Source organism: Capsicum annuum, chromosome 4 (assembly GCF_002878395.1).
Source record: "Capsicum annuum cultivar UCD-10X-F1 chromosome 4, UCD10Xv1.1, whole genome shotgun sequence".
Taxonomy (NCBI): Eukaryota; Viridiplantae; Streptophyta; class Magnoliopsida; order Solanales; family Solanaceae; genus Capsicum; species Capsicum annuum.
Window position 1 is genome coordinate 29719897 of NC_061114.1, and position 20854 is coordinate 29740750.

Here is a 20854-nt window from a genome sequence, read left to right on the forward strand (position 1 = left end):
TTTACTCAAAAAGTCACTCAATCTAGTTAATTATTTTTTTAAAATAGAATTTGCTTATGTGGAATTTCTATTTAAAAACAAAATTCTAAAAAATAAAAAGTATTCCTTTAATGACCGTTTTATTCTTATTCCTCTCAATTAATATTTCTCCCTCATCTTTCTCATTTTTCTTCTTCTTTTCACTTTCTTCCCATAAAATTTTCATAACTCTAACATTTACAGTATAATCTAGAAATTAAGAATTATAATTAGACAAAATGAAATTACTATTATATTTTATTTTTGCATTTTATTTTTCTTGTCTTTGAAAAGGAAAAAAAGGAAAAACAATAGGAAAAAAGAAGAAAAAACAAAATAAACTAAAATATCCTCCATGCGACACCTATATACCATGGGACTTCTAAGAATTTCTAATGAATACGAGCATTATCAGGCGTAACACTATTGATACTTGGCTTGACAAGAGAAACATGAATATTGTGACTTCAACAAATAAATGTAGAAACTGTGAAGGTGAGAAATTTCAAATGGAATGAACGTATAGATATTGAGGGCATATTAGGCATGTAGTTGTGTGTTAAACATATAGGAAGTGAAGGCTCTATTCACCTATTCAAGTAGGCTATATTGACTCGTTTAGGAGAAATAAGTGACAATAAATTGTGTCTTAACAATGAAGGAGATTTTACCTTTACATACCTTTGATGCCTTCCTAGCTAACGGTAGGATCGCGAATCATCAAAAACAATTCAACCCACGGGAGTGAAACCTTTATTTTTCCAACTGCTAATTTTCACACTCCGATAGATAATCCCTTTACCGTCTCAATATTTTAAAATCAATGTTGAGAAACCCTTGACATTTCCAATCCAATCCACTAGCGGTTGTTTTAGTGGGGCTCGCCGGCCGAAGCAGTGGTTGTTTCACTGGCGGTTGGCTCTCCAATGGTGGCCGAACCAATAGAGAAAGAAAACTGTGTGAGAGAGACAAAAAGATGTCTAACCGCCACTACATGAAAAATAGCCTATAAGGAAGGAAAATATGATCGCAGAAAGTCCAAATCTTATCCCAATTATTTTTTTTGGACCAGAAAAATCCGGTCGCATCCCGTGCTAACAGGCTCCACCGCTAAAGGTCATTAGCAACGAGTCCAATAAACTGGTCCTTAAAACCCTTTTGCGATGGAAAAAAAACTAATCGTAATTGCCTTTTAGTGATGGTATGTCTTGTCCCAATCGACTAACTACCTGGTCTTAATTATTCTTTTGCGATGAGCAATCTTGTCCCAGATAGACTAACTACCTCATCATAATTATCTTTTCGCGATGGTATTTCTTGTCCCGAATAGACTAACTAAATGGTCATAATTATCTTTTAGCAACGGTATATCTTGTCTCAAATAGATTAACTACCTCATCGTAATAATATTTTCACGATAATATTTTTCGTCCCAAATAGACTAACTAAGTGGTCATATTTATCCTTTAGCGACGAGCAAAATTCTTTTTCTAGATCAACATTTAAGGACGAGCAATATCTTGGTCCTAGATCAATATTTAAAAACGAGCCACATTCTAGTCGTAGATCAACCATTAAAGATGAGCAACATCTCATCCTATATAAATATTTAAAGACGAGCAATATTTCTAGTCTCTAATTACCATAAATGGCCTAATATCACAAAATATTTACTTTTATCAAATAAATATCGAATTGCTATCGAGAATCTCGATACAAAAATATGATATATATAATTAGAGACCAGAAAACTTAGTTAACATTCCATGATATTAGTTTCAATAGTTATTTCACAAAAAACATAGTTACCATCCTGATTGAGTTAGAGTATGATATCAAATTTTCCATAACATTTGAATACACAACAAAAAAAATCAAGTAAATCTTGTTTCTACAGTTTAAGTCATCAACTTTCAGTTCAAATTGCCAGTTTCAATCATAGGGCCAAAAAAAATCAAGTTCTCGACTTTCAGTTCCTACTGTTTCACCTAAATCAAGTAACTCCTGCAACAGTAAAGCAAAAATTTAGTACATCACTTCACCTCATATGCTCTACATAAATAAAGTAAGTGAATATATCAAAGTATCAAATTTAATTTTTAAACACTTAAGTGTAGAGATGAAGTAACAAGTATCGCTGAATATGTACATCATATCTTCACACTAAGAATAATCAAATACTTCAGCAGTTAACAAGAGAACGAGTTCAAGAGTATACACTTTAATGGGTTGCATCTATTAGACTTTAATAAGAAAAAAAAACTGCAGTCAGAGAAAGAAAATGGGCAACGAAAGGTAAATGACCAGTGCAGACTCAAAGGAGAAAGAAAAGCAAAAACCACCAGCAACAAAAAACAACAACTGCAATACCAGCAAAAAATATATAAATTCAAAGGTCCACAAGCTTCTCGGAATACAGACAAGAAGAAGCTGGATTTGAAAACCATGGGTATTCTTTCTCTCCAACCCTGTGATCCCGATAGTTGCGTGACTGATTTTGTGCATGAATCTAATTATGGTGTGACTGTTTTTGTGCAAAAATTTGGTGGTGTTGAATTATAACGCCGAGAATTCAATTTAAAGTTCAAGATTTTATGGTGATTCAACTTAAAAGACATAAAGATGGTCTTGTAATTCTTTTTCTTGCAGGATCAATGTGATGCTAGTTTAGAAGGAGCTATTGACCAACCTTTGATGGTCCTATGACTTTAAAATAAAACCTTAAAGAGCTAGTTCATCTAGTTCCTAAAGTTAAAATTAGTTGCCAAGGCTTCTTATACCTAGTTCTATTTGATTACCAAAGATCAGAAAAAAGCTAATCAAGGAAAATAAGTTTGATAATATCTGTCTGTACAGTAAGGTGTAATGGTAAACCACAAACTTTTAGGAAAAGAAAAAATTAACAAGAGCTACTAATAGTACCAGTTCCACCATTTCTTAAGAAAGAAAAAAGAAAAATGAAATTACAGAAATAATGGATCAGTTTTTATTCCAAATTACTCACAACTAGAGGAATAATAGACAAGAAAGTTTTAAATGGAATATAAATCCACTTACATATATCCCTGTCCGTAGCAACACTGGAAACTATAAAAAATGTGCCACACGGAAAAAAAATAATTTAATACCTGCATAGTAAATCTGCCATTAATTGGGATGATCTTGATATTACACCTAATATAATGATATCATCCCAAAATAATGAAACAAATAATTTTGTAGTTTCAAGGAAGCTCTCATTTGGTGTCATAACAAATCATTCTCCCTTCATGACCACGTTCATATGAAAACATACGAGTTATGCATCTAACTGATTTAAGTATTGTAATTGAAATCAAAGGTTATTAGACATGGAATGAAAGACACGAACACCAAATTCAGGATGCAACATTTGTTCTCGCTGATCTTCAGATGACAACATCATTTGTGAAATGTGTCTTAACTAACCAAATGATTATCACATGTTAGAATATGCCAAATATCAATATTCCAAATTCAAAGCTAGTAATTTTTATAGGAAAAAAAGAAATAAGAGCAATTACTTGGACCCCTGCTTAGGGTGACTCAGGTGATCAAAGTGGCACCAAGACAAGGTAGACATAATTTATTTTTTGAGGTCAGAAAGGAGAACTAAAAAAGTCACCATGACAAATGATGCACTTAAATGGTAGTATAAATAGTCTATGCAAGGGTAGAGGTCACTTAAGAAACATTTTAATGCACAAAAAATAAAAGTAATCTGGCTGCTTAAACGCCTCTGCGAAGGTAAAGCTCTTTCTTCCTGTTTAAAAAGCTAAGATATGGTTCTTGAAAGGACTAGCTTCCCTAACAAGTGCAACCTATATTTCTCATTGTGTACAGATGATTTTGCTATCCGAGTTTTGTTATCAGCTCTAAATATAAAGAGAGATGCCCCAATATCAGTATTTATACACCAGGGGAGTGAAAAAGAACTAAGAGAACACTCTACAACCAACAGAGATTTACTAAAGCAATATTCTTGAAAGTTTTTCCTTATATCAGTTTTATCTTAGAACAAGTTCTCTAAACAATATTTCTGCACACCAACTTCATATACCAAATAAAATTTAATCCTTTCTTAAAACTTAGCTTATGGTTTAGAAGACAGCTCACCCCACATAGCATGTAACAAGTATCTCCCATCATATCTTCACACTAAGCATAATCAAATACGTCATCAGTAAATAAGTGAGCGAGTTCAAGATTATACACAAACCTTAGTAGCACTTCATTGTCACAACTTGCAGATAAACAGAGTTCTCTTAAGGCTGCATCTATTCTACTTTAATAAGAAAGAAACTACAGTCAGAGAAAGAAAATGGGCAAGAAAAGGTAAATAATCAGTGGCAGACTCAAATGATCGAGAAGAAAAAGCAAAAGCCACCAGCAACAACAAAAATAACAACAGCAATACCAACAAAAAACATATAAATCCAAAGTTCCACAAGCTTCTTGAAATACAGATGTGTGTGCTCAGAAACAATAGGAAGAAGCTAGAAAAGTGGTAAATTTGAATTCAAATGAAGTTGAACATAACAAGATGGATTTGAGAACCATGGTTATTCTTTCTCCCCAACCCTGTGATCCTGATGGTTGTGTCACTGGATTTGTGCATGAATATGATAATGGTGTGGCTGGTTTTGTACGAGAATCTGGTGGTGTTGAGAAGGGTATTAACCCCAATTTTATCAATCCAAATCATATAGTGTGTGGTTTGATAAATGCATCCGAAGTACAGGATTTGGGAGAAGGAAAAGAGGTGAAAGTTGGGGTATACAATATTGCAGGTCCATCTACTGATGTGGTCAGTGCATCTACTGACCATATAAGTAGGAAAAATAGGGTCAAACATTATGTTCCTAATGATATGGTTGCTGGTGGTGAAAAAGATGTATAGGTACAAGTAGTCCATATAAAGGTACCAGTTCCTGATGATACAAGCAACACAATTTTTTCAAATAAAGGTACTGGATAGAACTTGGCATAAAAGAGTTCAAAACACTTTCAGTTTAAAAGTAAAGGTGAACTAAAAGTCTGGTCACCAGAGTCCTCTCTCACAATTTATATAAACACAACACACTCTCACACAATACACAGACCACCCTCACTGATTTGCACACATACTCCCCTATATCAAGATATTCACACGCACAATACACGCAGCAAAAACACATATACTCCACAGATTTTCCTTCAAAACAATACACCCTTATACACTACACACATAGAGGAATATAGGGGAGGGGGATTTTTTGATTCATCACTTCAATTCCACTCTCTCACACACACTGGAATGGAGTAGACAACAATATAACACACAACACACATATGGGTTGAGAAATTGGTGAGATCGGAAGGCAGAATAGTTAAGTAAAAAATAGACATACCTGTCACTACTACCAGAAAATATCTCTCTTTGCATCAGAACTCCAAGTGACACTCAACGTACGCCCTTCAATCATCAAAATAGTAACTACAAAATTCCCAAAGCAACAATCAGATATTGTGCTATAAATTTTAGAGGCAGTTGACTCACTACTGACCCTAGGCAACGATCTTTTATAAGAAAAATTCTTCTCATCTGAAATGGTGAAGATTTAAACACAGCCATCATCACAAGAAAATATAATTCGACCAGTTTCACTACAATTATCCATATGAATAACAATTGAGTCATCATTCTCTTCACCATCACTGATCTCACTATCATTACTAGCACTATTTGTAAGATTAACATGGACATTCTCAGACTTTTTTGGAAGATTTTGATGAAGCTATGACATATTGCATGGTTCCACAACCATCTTCTATACCGAAATACTAGTGGAATCTAGTACAACCTGCAAGCAACCATAGAAACAACAAGTTTTCTCAATTCGTCAAAACCAAATCTAAAATTACAGGTAAGAAAATTGATGGATTTTGAAGTACATTGACCTGGGAAGACCCGAATCCCTGATGGCATAGCCGTATAGGCTGTATTTATGCCAAATCCATGCAAGACACTGGAACAACAAAACATCTTACACAATTATAGCTAAAACAATATATTATAACAATATGCAGCTCGTAAGCTTTTACCAAAAGTACTTGCCATTTGTGATTGTGCTCCACTCAATTTAGGAGTTTATTAAGGGAAAACAAGAATAGAGGATTTTATCTCTTTTGAGTCTCTTAATACTATAAAATGGAAGCTAAAGGTTGCTTTTTTCACAAATAGTTCTAAGTAAATCCACTAATTTATGTACTCAAAAAATATATAATATATGTCGAGGGAGGGAAATAAAATAGATAAGATCACATAATTTTGCATAATGAATATTACCATGACAAAATTTCAAATTCCTTTTATCTGGTAGCTCAAGTTGCCTTATTTTCTATGTTCTTCAAAAAAGCAGTCGAGAAGTTCATCATGTTAATTGTATTTCTATCCATTCATACATCAACCAACCATGCCTCAATTACAAACCTATGTTACATGAATCCGCCCTACCATTCAACACAATACATGCCATTTTCATTTTACTGCTAAATAATCACCCTTAAGGACCAAAAATCACTAATTATACATATACCAGTCACCTCTCAAATGAATATAGTTGGTGTAGGTAGTTCCTCCAATTTGATCCATCAATATATCATGCACTTATCACACTTATTCATTTGCAAGAGTTGGCTATACTTTCTAACAAATAGGAAGTAGCAAGCAAGAGATATCATTAAAGAGAAGAATGAAGTTCCACTCAAAGTTAGTTTCTAAAAAGTGTACAACAACAACAACAACAAAAAAAACTCAACCACCTTGCAAACAACCCTACTTTCAATTCTGGTAATAAAAAAAGACTATACCCATTCACATGATTTGATCCAAAAAAAAGAAGAAAAAACCTCTTCATTCACTTGACTTTACAAAGAAGACAAAATACTACAGAGCTTGATAACAAATAAAAATTAATTTAAAGTAAAAACCTTATGCAGAAAGATCAAAACTCCTCATCAAGGTTCATAAGGTCCTGTAATTTTCTCTCCAAGATTTTTGAACATATCTGTCCCATCATATTGTAAAATGACATTAGATCAGATAGTTGTTCCATTGTCATTTTCTCCATTACTTTCCTAGCCAAACCCTCTTTCTCCTCATTTATTTTCAATTTTTGCAAATAGAATGATGCATTCCTTACTATTTCTCCCATTTGCATTAACCTTGTCTCTTGTTTCAAACTCAATGTTCTATTACACTGGAAAAACAACATAATAGTTGTTAGTTAAGGTGAATACGATGGATGGAGTCAGTAGGTTCAAAATTAGTCATGTACCTCTAGAAATTCTGCTCCTACATCTAAGTCTAAATTTTTAGATGGCTGAATTAGACGACCTTTCTCGTATAAATCTCTAGCAAGGAAAAACTTCTAACTATAATTTTCCTCTTCTTCTCCATTTCTTGATTAAGCTTCAAAGGCTTTTGAACTGTTGTTGAGCTATTTTTTTACTTCTGATAAACAACTACTGCCTTCACAAACTTTTCTCAAAATCACATTCAACATAGTGTAAGATTAAGATATATAATACTAATAGTTTGATATATATCAGTTTCTTTTAATAATGATGTTGACATCTAATTTTTTACGTGATAAGCAATTGTACATCTAGGATAATCAAATTCATCACTATCCTATTTCTTCATTCGCTCGTGGTGAAGCTGAAGTCCTATAATAAACTTACCCTCAGCAGGATTATAAGTGTCCGGGTCATAAAAGTCTTCAACTAAACTATCAGGGGCAAATGCCATAGGCACAAACCTCTAAGACAACTTTTTGACTCCTTGATGGTGATAACTATTGACTGAAATTTCCATTTTTTCCTTGATGGTGAACAAAAAGCTTTACTTTTGTCTTTGCAGAGAAATAAGAAATCATACCGATAATGGAAGTTGTGATTGGAAATAAGAGAGATTTAGGAATGCATAAGAGAGATTGGACATAACTTACAAATGTCATTGATATGTGCTCAACCCCCAATGTACATACAAATAAAATTAATTTAAAAGCAATTTTACTTTTGTCAATAAATAAGGAGTTAATCAGCACAAGGCTCCATTTTTCCCATTAAAATTTCATTCATAGTCCTACACTTCTCTTTTATGGAATGTACTAGGATAGTCCTTCAATATCCTTTCCACAACCATCCATCACTTCTGCTGCTTTCACCAAAAAATAAAAGAAATAGGAGTACTATACTTATCAGTAATCAGAGAGGGAGTCCAAAGTGGATGAGACTTTTCTGAAAATAGGTTAGGAATGTTTCACCAACCAATTCAGGTCGAAGTCTAACATCAACTTATAGGTTTGACTGGCCTACTGAAGATTGTACAGGTCGAGTAAGATGAAGAGAATGAAGATGTTACCAAGTGAAATAGGAAGGAGGGTTGCTAATGATGGAGCAAGAAACAACATCTCTTTTGATATGGGTCACCACAGAGTTGAACTAACTTGATGGAATCGTTGCCGGTAGCGTTCAATGAGAAAATTATCGATGGAAATTTTGAGCAACAATAGCTAGGGCGTGATATTGGAGAATAGCTGATGGAAATTTTGAGAAACAATAGCTAGGGCATGATATTGGAGAATACTGAGAGTTTTTTCCTTTTGGCGCCTTAAGTTTGATTAGCATATATGATTTTTATTAAAAATTTTATAATATTATAATAATTTGGCGGTAATTTTCTCTAAATTATTAATAAGGACCAGTTAATAATTTTCTTAGGACCAGATTTTATTCTTTCCCTAAAAAATGCACTATTAGGGACTGGAATTTAATCTCGTCCTAATAAGTATACTTTTAGAGACCAAATTATTGACTCGTCCCTAAATGTTGGTCTTAAATAAAGCTTTTTCTTGTAGTGCGCAGCAAAGGAGAGACAGATAGAGGAGGAAGGGAGGTGTCATTGTGGGGGTTTCGCCGGCTGGCGATTGCTGTTGCTGGCGAGAGATATGATGCAGTGACGACGGGGAAAGGCGACTGCTCTGGGTAACAGTGAATTAGGATTTTTTTTCCTTTTTTTTACCACTATGTATTTTTGTAAGGAAAATAAATAATAAAGTGGCCCACTTACACCAGATAAAAATATATATATGCATCTAATAAAACTTCTCACTTATCCTTTAGCACACCTACCACAATCATACATATTATATACACTATATTTACATGCACCTATATTCACACACATATATATAAAATATAAATTTCTGTAAAATATATGTACTATGTAAATCTCTATAGATCAAGAGCTATATTTATCAAACATATTAAAATAAATTTTAAAATTTATAGAGGTGTTACACATAGACACATCTTTAGGCTTTTCAGCTTCATCAGATTCACTAAAGGAATCTCCCCAGACTGCCAAAGCTTGTTTCACTGCATAATCAACTGCAACTTTTCTTCTTGACTTCTTAGGGACCTAGTCCTTCTTCTTTCCATTATTATCTCCAGACTTTAGATATTCGTGATAGTCCATTTTGCGCAGTGAAAAATCCTTGATGAAATGCTAAGGACTTCCACATTTGTGACAAAATTCAACAGTACCTTCATTTTTGTTGTTGCTTCCTTTCCTTTGAAATTAGCCACTTTTCTTCATTATGCTCAAAACCTTTTGTCCAGGTATGTGACATTAGTGTCTTCCTTGCTTGATTTAGAATTTGATCCCTTCAATGCTAGAGACTTTTTCCATTTTACTTCCTTATTCTCTTGCTCTTACTGCTTCTTGAGTTCATAAGTCTTTAGATTACCAATAAGTTCATCCATAGTGAGAGTCTTCAGGTTTTTTACCTCAGTAATAGCATTTATTTTGCTCTCCCTGAACTTAGGAAGAACTCTTAGATTTTTTTCTAACTTGCTTATATAAGGGAATCACTTCTCCTAGATAGTGCAACTCATTTGTGATTGAAGTGAATCTAGTATGTATTTCTTAAAATATTTCTCCTTCCTTCATAGAAAAAGTTTCATACTTAGTAGTCAGCATGTCAATTTTTTAATCCTTCACATCAGTTGTTCCTTCATGAGCAGTCTTTAGGCAGGCCCAGATTTTCTTAGCATTTTCACAAGGGTAAATCCAGTTATACTCTTCTGGTCCTATACCACACAAAAGTAATTTCTTAGCCTTGTAATTATTTTCAACTTTCTTGCGATCTTCATCATTAAATTCTCTCCTGGTTTTGACAACCATTCTTGTTATGTCTCCTTCTTTGACCTCTCTAACTAGCACATGAGGACCCATCAAGTATTATATCCATCAACTTACTGTCTCAACCATAATAAAGTCATATATCCTGGTTTTCCACCACCCATAGTACTACCATTAAATTAGGGTGGTCTAGTGGTAGATTTTCCTTCTTTCAGATTAGGTGGAGTAGCCATGAGCAAGAAATCACTCTAGGTTTGAACCTTTTAGAATACCATTACTCTGATACCAATAATTGAAATATGTAGGTGCACTACCGTTCTAGGGATTTGGTATTGAGACTACGATAAAGGCAACAAAATAGTAAAGAACTAAAACTGGCAGGAATTAAAGAAAAATAGTGATTTACGTGGAAACCTCCTTGCTCAAGAGAGAAAAAATCAAGGCTTGCCCTCATTAGTACTCAACCTTTACTATAATCAAAACTTATTGATTACAAACTCCAAGAACTTAAGTCTACGTTCCACCACCTACAATAACTCTACTACAACCATCTCTACTCACTTCAACAGTTTTACAATCTACTAACTCTAATCAATTTGACCTTAGGTAACTCTACCCAAGCACACTACTGTAAAGATAAAGACATTACTCTTATAAAATGAGTAATTAGATAACATAGCAAGACCTGACTCAAGAATAATTAAACTTGAAGCACACACAGATTTGAACTTGAGCAATGGAGTTTTTGCCATTTTCTTGATTCACAAATTTTGCAAAAACTACTTGAATGAGGGAATCCTTTTGCTATTTATAGTAGTGTATAAATCAGGGATGAATTTTGATTGGATCAAGTGTCACAACGAATACACTGTACTCCAACACAGTTACTTGTACTAGCAGGCAAAACTATGCAGATAAAGGCAGCTATACCACTTCATGATGAGCTAGGGACTTGGTCCTTTAAAGGCAACTGATCAACATCAAAACATGAGACATCAGAACAAGATGTAAATCTGTCTGAGGTTGAAAACAAGTAGATTGTTTCTTCTTCTTGTGATTCTCCCTTTCTTTCTATTTATTTATTTTAGATTCTTGTGATTCTCCCTTTCTTTCCATTTATTTATTTTAGTGTTATTTATTTTACTCTCTTTTCTTTTTTCTTTCTCTGGATGCATGATTGAGTTAGGAAACATTGAGGTTAAGTGTAGTAAAAAGGAAATGGGACTTCATTCTAGTGTCTTTGGAATCTAGACGCTATTATCCTTATAATGTGAGCTCATTGCCCTCTTTGATTGTTTTATTCTAATAAAACGAATCATGTTTCCTTTGTGAATCATTTTTCCCTGAGATGACTCGAGTTATTTGAATCTGACTATTTTCATCTTGGCCTTGAATTATTCAACACGTCCATATGTATCCTAAATTCTTCTTTTATGAGTTAAAATCTCTTTTGGAATTTTAATTTGCATTAAACTTGTTAAAAGAGGTTTAAATAATCGGGTTTTGATCCTAAAAATAATAATTTTTGTTTCTTCTTCTAGATGTGTGGAGATTTTAATTTTCTTAATTATCGTTGTCATTTTAGAGTTTAAGTGATTTATTTAATTAATGTGTATAATTAGTCTGTAACGACCAATTGTTAGATTAGTGTTTACACGTTGGATAGATTCTAATTTTTTTCTTTTTTCATTTTCTTGTTTGACATGTAAAATGCCGAGTCCAAAATGAAATTCTTTGTATTGGGCCAATAAGGCCCATTTTTTATTGGAGTCCGGCCAAGCCCAGTCCAAAATGTTCTATTCATGTAGCTATGTATGGTGTACAAGTGTTGAAAAAGAAGAAAAGAAGCTACAACTGGAAGAAAGGAATCAATGGGTAAACGCCTATTAGGATGATGTTACCAGTTTTCTTTTTCCTTTTTATTTTCAAATTTATTTTTTTATGGGCCAAAGCACAAGTTAATACAAGGCACGCAAATTTTGGGCCTTAAAGGTCCAAGAAATATTTTAGGACAAGTTGTGGACTGAAAAGTCTGAATAATTAAATTAGGACAGGTGCATGTACAGGTAGGGTCAAAAGCCCAATTAAACTAGGACAGGTTGGATCCTTAAGACTAAGTCTTTTAGTTTCTTCTTTACCCTTTTCATGTTTTACTTGCTACTAATTTTTTTCGGAACTTTGTTAAATACCCCACTAATTTGTCAAAATCTTGTTTTGCATAAAATTTTCAATAAAACTTCCTTTAATTAGTTTCTTTTCTAAATAAAAGCAAATTTCTTTTCAAAAGTTAGTCAAAATTTTATTTTCAAATAGCTCGGACAACGATAAATCAGCGGACACATTGGTGCCTTAACAACCTTTCAAGAGTATTAATGAGAAACGCTTATCCAAAATTTCTAAAACTTAGAGATTTTTATTTTTTAATCTTTTAAGTAATTTTTCAAAGGTTTTGTTGGTTTTTCTAAATAAATTAAGTGCCGACTCTATTTTTCAAATCAAATTTGAAAACTTCTTTCCTAAGTATCTGAATTTGCAAAAATCGCAAAAGCCGCTTCCTCCGCAAAATAACTTGAATGACTCTCTGGTACACCTATGGTTAATGACTTATGGTGGTTAGAAACACTTTGATTTTAACTTAAGGTTGATTGTTTAAGGAGGCAAGCAGAGGTGTACCTTTAAGGGTGATAGCTCCAAATGGATTAAGAATAAAGATTTTCGTAGTTAAGACCAGTGTAGTCCTTTTTGTCGTAGAGGTTTGTATCTATGGGCCATGATTAAATAGAGTGAGATCATTTAACTAGACTAGAATTAGCCTTTATCATCCTTGAACAATGTACTTTTAATAAAATCAAAAGTGAAACACTATCCAGGAACGACATACCATAAACCAAGGTACGATTGTGGTAAATAGTATGATATTACTATATCTTCGTCTGAAGAAAATAACCCCAAAAACCTAAAAGTTGATAAATTATACCTCCTACCCATGAAACAAATCCATAATCATAGGAAGGGTCGTGGTTCAGAAGTTTGTCTTGGCTTGGACTGTCAAACTATGAACCAAGGTACGATTGTGGGAGGATCCCACTTATCCTACCATTCCTTGTCTGATGAAGTCTATATAAGCCTTAGTTCCAGCCTCCAACCTACGAGCATCACCCACGATCATAGGTAGATTTCACGATCATGGGATGGTTCATCAGTCGTATTCTACAGAATTTTAGAGTAAGAGTGTCTTATGGTCAAATCTATACCATTTTTAATGAACTCATATCAGTGAGAAAAAAATACTTAGACCATATTGTAATATTCATTTAGATATCTCACTCAGATCATGTCAGAAATACTTGCCTCTCTAATGCTATTAGAACCTCTGACAAGGTGCAGTGAAGGTAACAAATGTTGCTTTCTCAGTGACTCTCGAAAATTGCATGTTCTTATCTATTATTTTAAAGTTCTACATATATACTTGTTTAAGAAATGTTTTAGTTGATTTCTAACTCTCAGCATGATCCATTCCCTATAGCCAACATTTAGTTCAGTGATTAGACAAACAAGCTCATGTAGTTTCTCATATTTTCATCTAGTCTTACTATCCTAAGTTTCATGTACATACCTATTCCATGAGGTTCTTTTTTACATTAATATTATGTATAAATTTAGTTGAGTCCTTACTCCCAACATAAATCAATCCCAATCATAAAAGATATCCAAATTTAGAAATCAGTATTATGTTAGTTATCCACCTTCAAAAGTCAGCCAGAAGTACTGGTAAATTTCCTAATTTTCAGACTAGTCCAAGTTTCAGTTAGAAATTCAGGCATCATTTTCATATTCAACTCTTAGAATTCAATGTTAGGAATTACAATTCTTTCCCTATCCTTTTAGCCTAGTTAGTTTTCATTCGATGATGAATGACCTCGAGGGAGAGATATTGTAACACCTCAAAAATTAAAGCTAAGATTAGAATTATTCTTCAAGAATATATAGAACAAAACTTAGTGAATTGGTAGTACGAGAAGTGATTTAGACATGAATTAAGGCCACAAGTAATTCCTAACATATAGCCAAGTTGAAACCTTTCCTACCAATTAATTTCTTATGTAGAATCATTCTATAGTCAACTTAAAGTGAGCATAAATTCAATATTACAAAGAGTTTTGAGGATCAAGACCCATCAAATTAAAGATATTTGAATCATACTTTCACCACGGTGAGGGACTAGGTCCCTCAGAGTCAATCACAAACAATAAACTAATAAAGTGAAGGAAAACTAAATGCATTGTAGAAAAGAAATAGCACACATGATTTAACGTGGAAACCTCCTTGCTCAAGGAAGGAAAAACTACGGCTTGACCTCACAAACACTAAATAACTCCACTATAATCAACCTCTTCATTACATACTCGATTTTAGCCTAACTCTAGGCTTCTTTCGCTTATAGTAACTCTACTACAAGCTTATCTTGGCAACTCTGCCAAGAAACCTCTACACTGATTAACTCTAATCAGTATCAAACTTTAGCAACTCTAAGTAAGCACTCTCAAGTATAAACAAAACAAGACATTACTCTTATAGCATGAGTAATACTTTTACAAATCAACACTAAATAATACTCACTCACTCTTTAAGCAAACTACAAAGATAAGAACATGGGCAATTCTTGAGTAATCTTGAAATCGAGTTTTTTCTGCCTCTCTTCACTCTTTAGATTTGTGCAAAAACTATTTGATGAAGAAACATCTTTTTTATTTTATAAATGAGTGATGATTAGGGCTGAAATATCATTGGACCAGGTGTCCTATTCAGTACAAGCAACACCTACCAGTTTGTTACACAAGTGGAATAAACTGTGCAGACATTCGTTCCAGCTGTACTATACCATGAACATCCAAGAACATGGTCCCTTGTAATTATATGTTCATCATCAAAACTACATACAACAATTTCCTGCTTTTTGATGGTGACAAACCAACCATACAACTTTTTGCATATCCATCACTTTTAATCAGTGTGACTACCACTCTAAAGATGAATATTCCCTCTATTATCATGCTTTCACCATCATGCAATACAAGGACCTGGTCCCTTGTTGTTATTTGCAGCAAAAACTCTTGTTTTCTTTCCCGTATCATTGTGCCTTATCATTCACTTTTATCACTTCCCTTCCCCTACCAAAATGCTTTCCCTTATTTATCAACATTCAGCACATCATATACTTTCTATTATCAGCATGCCATTCACATTCACTTGGTACCTGTTCCCCTACTATATGTACTCAATATTCCCTCTTTTGGCATCATTGAAAAGTAAAAATAGTAAATCAAGAGTAAATGAAGCACAAATTAGTTAACTCATGGCCACTGGGGCAACACTAACACGAAGAACAACTTTGCAAGTTAAAGGTAACAAATGTAACACACAAAGCCAAGATTTATTCATAAGTAGAGGATAAGTATCATTGCACTGCATAAATTAAATATTCTAGGGAAAAAGCCTCAGGAATCAAGCAGGATTAATAGGTGAAGGACTGGGGAAATATTTTTGAAGGAGTAGGGTCAGGTTGTTATTGAGATACCTTATCTCTGCATTCAGGCTAAAGACCTCATCAGTTAAGATTGGCACCCTCTTCTTTAGTTCAACATTCTCAATTTTGAACATTTTAGAGTCATGTGGGCTTCTTTTAAAGAGATGTTAAATTGTCACCTGGAGCTTGCTAATTTCTTCATCCTTGGCAGCTTAATTGACCTTTAGTTCCTCTATTTCCTTGCTAAGCTCCCTTTGATAAATGTTACCTAATTTGACATACTCAATTTTGACCATTGTTTTTATGCCAAACATTTGAACCACAGATCCTTGGGTTCCAAAATCACAAACAATGCCATAGTAATCAAGTACTTTATTCAACCAATATCCATAAGGCATGCCATGGTCTCTATTTTTCCGAAGAATCACTTTGTGAATGTGTTCTATCATCAATGCAGGTAGATTAATAAACTCAAATCAACTAAGGCATTCCATCATTTATAAGATGAGATTTTCAGCAACCCAGGTTTTATCCACTACAACACTATCATAAAAGTTTTGAAGATTCAGGGATGATTCTTTATTAACAAATTGAGTGATGAAGGAGTTAATCTTTAGAAGAGTAGGAGAAGAAGGATGTTTTTCAAGAAAGTTTGGGAATGGACTTTTAACCATGCTAAGATTAGAATCCTTTAAAGGACAAGAAAATGGGAGACCTGCAGCCATCAGGAATGTTTTTTTCTTAGAAGGACTATTTGGGATTTGTATTTTCCTTTTTGATAAGAGAACGAGTGGGTGCAACTAGATTTAAGAAAATAATAAGCACAAGGAAGGATTTTCTTGGGGAACAAGATATGATCAATTTTAGATTTTTCGGTGACTTGTCTTCCCTTTTTGAATATGACAACTTTTTCCTGACACAAGGATAGGGAGGACACAATTTTTTTTTGACTGAATAGATAAAATTTGCACATACTGGATACTAAACTGAGAGATGAGACCAGGTCCCTCTCTAGTTTGAGTGAATCATCAACTTTGTGTTTGTCACTTCTGTCCACCTCCAAAGTTTCTCCCATGGGTGTATACCTGCAAGGGTGTCACACTCCTTTTTTAACTCCAAAAAGATAAATTTAATTTTAAGTTTCGAAAGTATTTTTGTTATCAAAGTGACAAAAAGATGAAAATTTATTTTAAAAGGGACTATTTACTTTTTTATTCAGAGTCACCACTTGGCATAATTTGGTGTGCCAAGTCATCTTTGGAAAATTCTTTTCAAAATAATTTGACTCTTTAAAACTGGTTTGCGAATAGAGATTTTGGCTAAGGAATTCTATTGACCGAGGGGAAGGTGTTAGGCACCCCTCGATCCCGTGGTTTGACCACGATCGCTTTGTGGAGCATATCGGCTAATTTGACATTACAAATGTATAAACCACACAGAACAATCAATCAAACAAACAAAATAAAACAAGTCCAAAATATAGTGTTTAGTCCAATTATACAGTCCAAAATAAAAAATGCAAAAAATATAACTCCTATTCTAAACTAATCCTAATACTATGTTCCAATGCCTTACCCGATGCCTCGGGCCTTGATCATGAGCCTCCTTTGCGTACATGATACTTTTGGGTATTCCACGGTCAATAAGTACAATTCCTTCGGGGCATTTTCCGGCAAATGAATACAATTTCAATTTCATGAGATAAACTAGAAAATCATTCAACACATTCAACATTCCACCCATTCAATCCAACATCATTCCTAAATTTGACTACCTGAACTTAAACTTTTGCCTATTCATTTGATGGTTTAATCATGATACTGTCACACACAACCTTCGATTTGTTCCAAAATAGCCGACGACAATAAGTCAAGAATAAACAATATTCATTTTTATCAATTCCTATCATCTAACCCCCCACATTCCTTTTTAACACCAAATTTCAACAAATTTAAGATTACTATTTCAACAATCCACACCCATCTATTCAACGAAGTTGAGCAAAACAAATCAATATCACCCAATATTCAACCAAATCTCACACAAATCAAACATATATGACGAAATAAAATGAGAGGAGATAGAATTGGACCTTTCAATGAGTAATTTTTGTTGATAATAATATTTAAGAAAACCCAAACTTGGAACCTTGAATAAAATAACCTCAACCGCGGCGAATCCAACTCAGTATAGAAAAATTTGAAACCCCAAAGCTGATCGAGACGGATGGAAAAGGCCATACCCCAGAACATGAACAAGAACCAATGAATCCTAAAGCCCGATTTCAGTGAGGAAACCCAAAACTCCAATACGTGATGGAAAACTGAAAAGAAAATAGTGTTGCCTGAGCTCCGGTGAGCTATCAGTGAACAAATTTCAATGGAAATGGGGTGGATTCCAGTGAGACCTTGGCATTTTTTAAACAAAACTGCCAGTTTCACTGTTTCTCATCGGATCTCTGTCGATCACCCTCCATTATCTCATTTTTTCTCTAATCCATGGGAAAAATAGAGCTCTCTGTACTGTTCTTTTTCATGGTGTGTGATTGTGCAATTTGGGTGTAAATATGGAATCTGTGTATTGTCAATCCAAGAATAGAAAAGAAAAATAGATGATGGATGATGATCTTTGATGGAATCGTGAATGGGAACCTCTTTTCTTATATTTTTTATCTGGTATTATCCCTATCCCCCTCTAATTGGAAATTGTGTGCATTCTTCAGGTGGGCTCCTGACTTTCAATTTCATTACCCTGTTCTTCAGGCGGGCTCCTGACTTTCAATTTCATCACCTTGTTCTTCAGGCGGGCTCCTGACTTTTAATTTTATCAGCCTATTCTTCAGGTGGGCTCCTGACTTTTAATTTCATCACCCTATTCTTTAGACGGGCTCCTGACTTTCAATTTTATCACCTTATTCTTCAGGCGGGCTCCTGAAACTAAAATCAAAGCTAAAACAAAAATTATCCCAAACAAAGATAATGATAAAGAAAGATTTCACTCATTCATTTTTGTTAAAAGTAATGTCCCATTTTTCAGGAGGGTCCTGAACATAAAGTAAAATATCATTTTTCAGGAGGGTCCTAACAGAAAGTAAAATCCCAATTTTTCAGTAGGATCCTAAACAGAAAGTAAAATCCCATTTTTCAAGAGGGTCCTGAACAGAAAGTAAAATCCCATTTTTCAGGAGGGTCCTGAACATAAAGTAAAATTCCATTTTTTAGGAGGGTCCTGAGCATAAATTAAATTCTCATTTTTCAGGAGGATCCTGTGCATAAATAAAAATCTCATTTTTCAGGAAGGTCCTGAACATAAAGTAAAATCCCATTTTTCAGGAGGGTCCTGAACAGAAAGTAAAATCCCATTTTTCAGGAGGGTCCTGAACTGAAAGTAAATTCTCATTTTTTAGGAGGGTCCTAAGCATAAATTAAAATTGCATTTTTCAGGAGGGTCCTGTACATAAAGTAAAATCCCATTTTTCAGGAGGGTCCTAAACAAAAACTAAAATTCCATTTTTCAGGAGGGTCCTGAACAGAAAGTAAAGTCTCATTTTTCAGTATGGTCCTGAGCATGAAGTAAATTCCCATTTTCCAGGAGGGTCCTGAACATAAAATAAATTCCCATTTTCTAGGAAGGTCCTGAAGAGAAATTAAATTTCCATTTTCCAGGAGGGTCCTGAACATAAAAGTAAATTCCCATTTTCCAGGAGGGTCCTGAGCAGAAAGTAAATTCCCATTTTTCAGGAGGGTCCTGAACAAGAAGTAAAATCCCATTTTCCAGGAGGGTCCTGAACAGAAATTAAATTCTCATTTTTCAGGAGGGTCCTGAACTGAAAGTGAAATCCCATTTTTCAGGAGGATCCTGAACAGAAAGTAAATTCCATTTTCTAGGAGGGTCCTGAACAGAAAGTAAAATCCTATTTTCCAGGAGGGTCCTGAATAGAAAGTAAAATCCCATTTTCTAGGAGGGTCCTGAACAGAAAGTAAAATCCCACGGATGTGCTTTTCTAATGGTAGCTGAATTAAGTGAAGTGAATTTGCCCCTGTTTCAAAAAGAAAATTTGTCAGTTAAAAACTTAGTGGTGGCTTGCGGCACTTAGCTGTCCCGACAGCTGCTCCAGTGTTCTTTTCCTTCCTTTTATTTTAGATTGCTGGCACTTAACCCTGCTCTGTCGTGTCATTGATCCAAACTCAAATTATTAAGAGTGACTTCAAAATAAACGTAGTATTTCTGCTTTGTCATGCTTCTCAGATAAACCCTTTAAATCTTGGTATTTCCATGAGTTCCCAAGCTTGTCTGTTGATAAAACTTTCTGCATGCCTTATTCGACTCACAATCATGTCTCTTTCATATGCTGGCTTTGTCTTGCTTTGTGTAATTGAAGAAGCTGGTAGCCAGTTTTGAAATCTTTTCTCACTTGTTTTGTCATGGATTTGACTCGAAGACAGGAGAAAAATGAATATGATTTTTTTTATTATTTGGATAACTGACTCAAGAAAATAAAAATAAAGATAAAGAGAAGAAAGAAAAGAAAATGAATGTCCCCATTTGAAAGAAAGAAACAAAAATTTATCTAAAATGACAATCAACTCTAATGATTATGCCATACATTTGGATTAAGCTGCCTAATCTTTTCATCTAAACTTTCACCAATTGTTGTTGAGCTAATGACCCTGAAATTGAGTTATTTCCTTGGGTCAATTACATTCAGAGACCTCATTCAGCTAGTGACACCTTGAAGGGTTTTCACCAACAAGCCTCTCTCATTTTCTTTCTCTCGGCTCACCATTGCCTTATGGTATCCGTGAGGGTTTTTTCACCAATGAGATTCTCTAATTTTCATTTCTCTCAACTCACAGTTTTCTTATGGAGCCTGTGAGGGTTTTTACAAATAAGACTCTCTCATTTTTATTTATCTCAACTCACCGTCATCTTACAGTGCCCGTGAGGGTTTTCACTGATAAGACTCTCTTATTTTCATTTCTCTCCTGATTCCTTATGCTAAGGAAGACAAGTAGTTCCCAAAATGTGTTATCACATCCACTGTATGCTTAGCCTTAGCATTCTCAAATATTGATTTGAAGGTTTTTCTTTGGTTGTAACTT

General features: G+C 34.2%; 1 pseudogene; it reads right to left on the bottom strand.

The window, feature by feature from the left end:
- Positions 1-7022: 7022 nt before the first annotated feature.
- On the bottom strand, positions 7023-8036 carry LOC107869065 (annotated as a pseudogene).
- Between the last annotated feature and the right edge of the window lie 12818 nt (positions 8037-20854).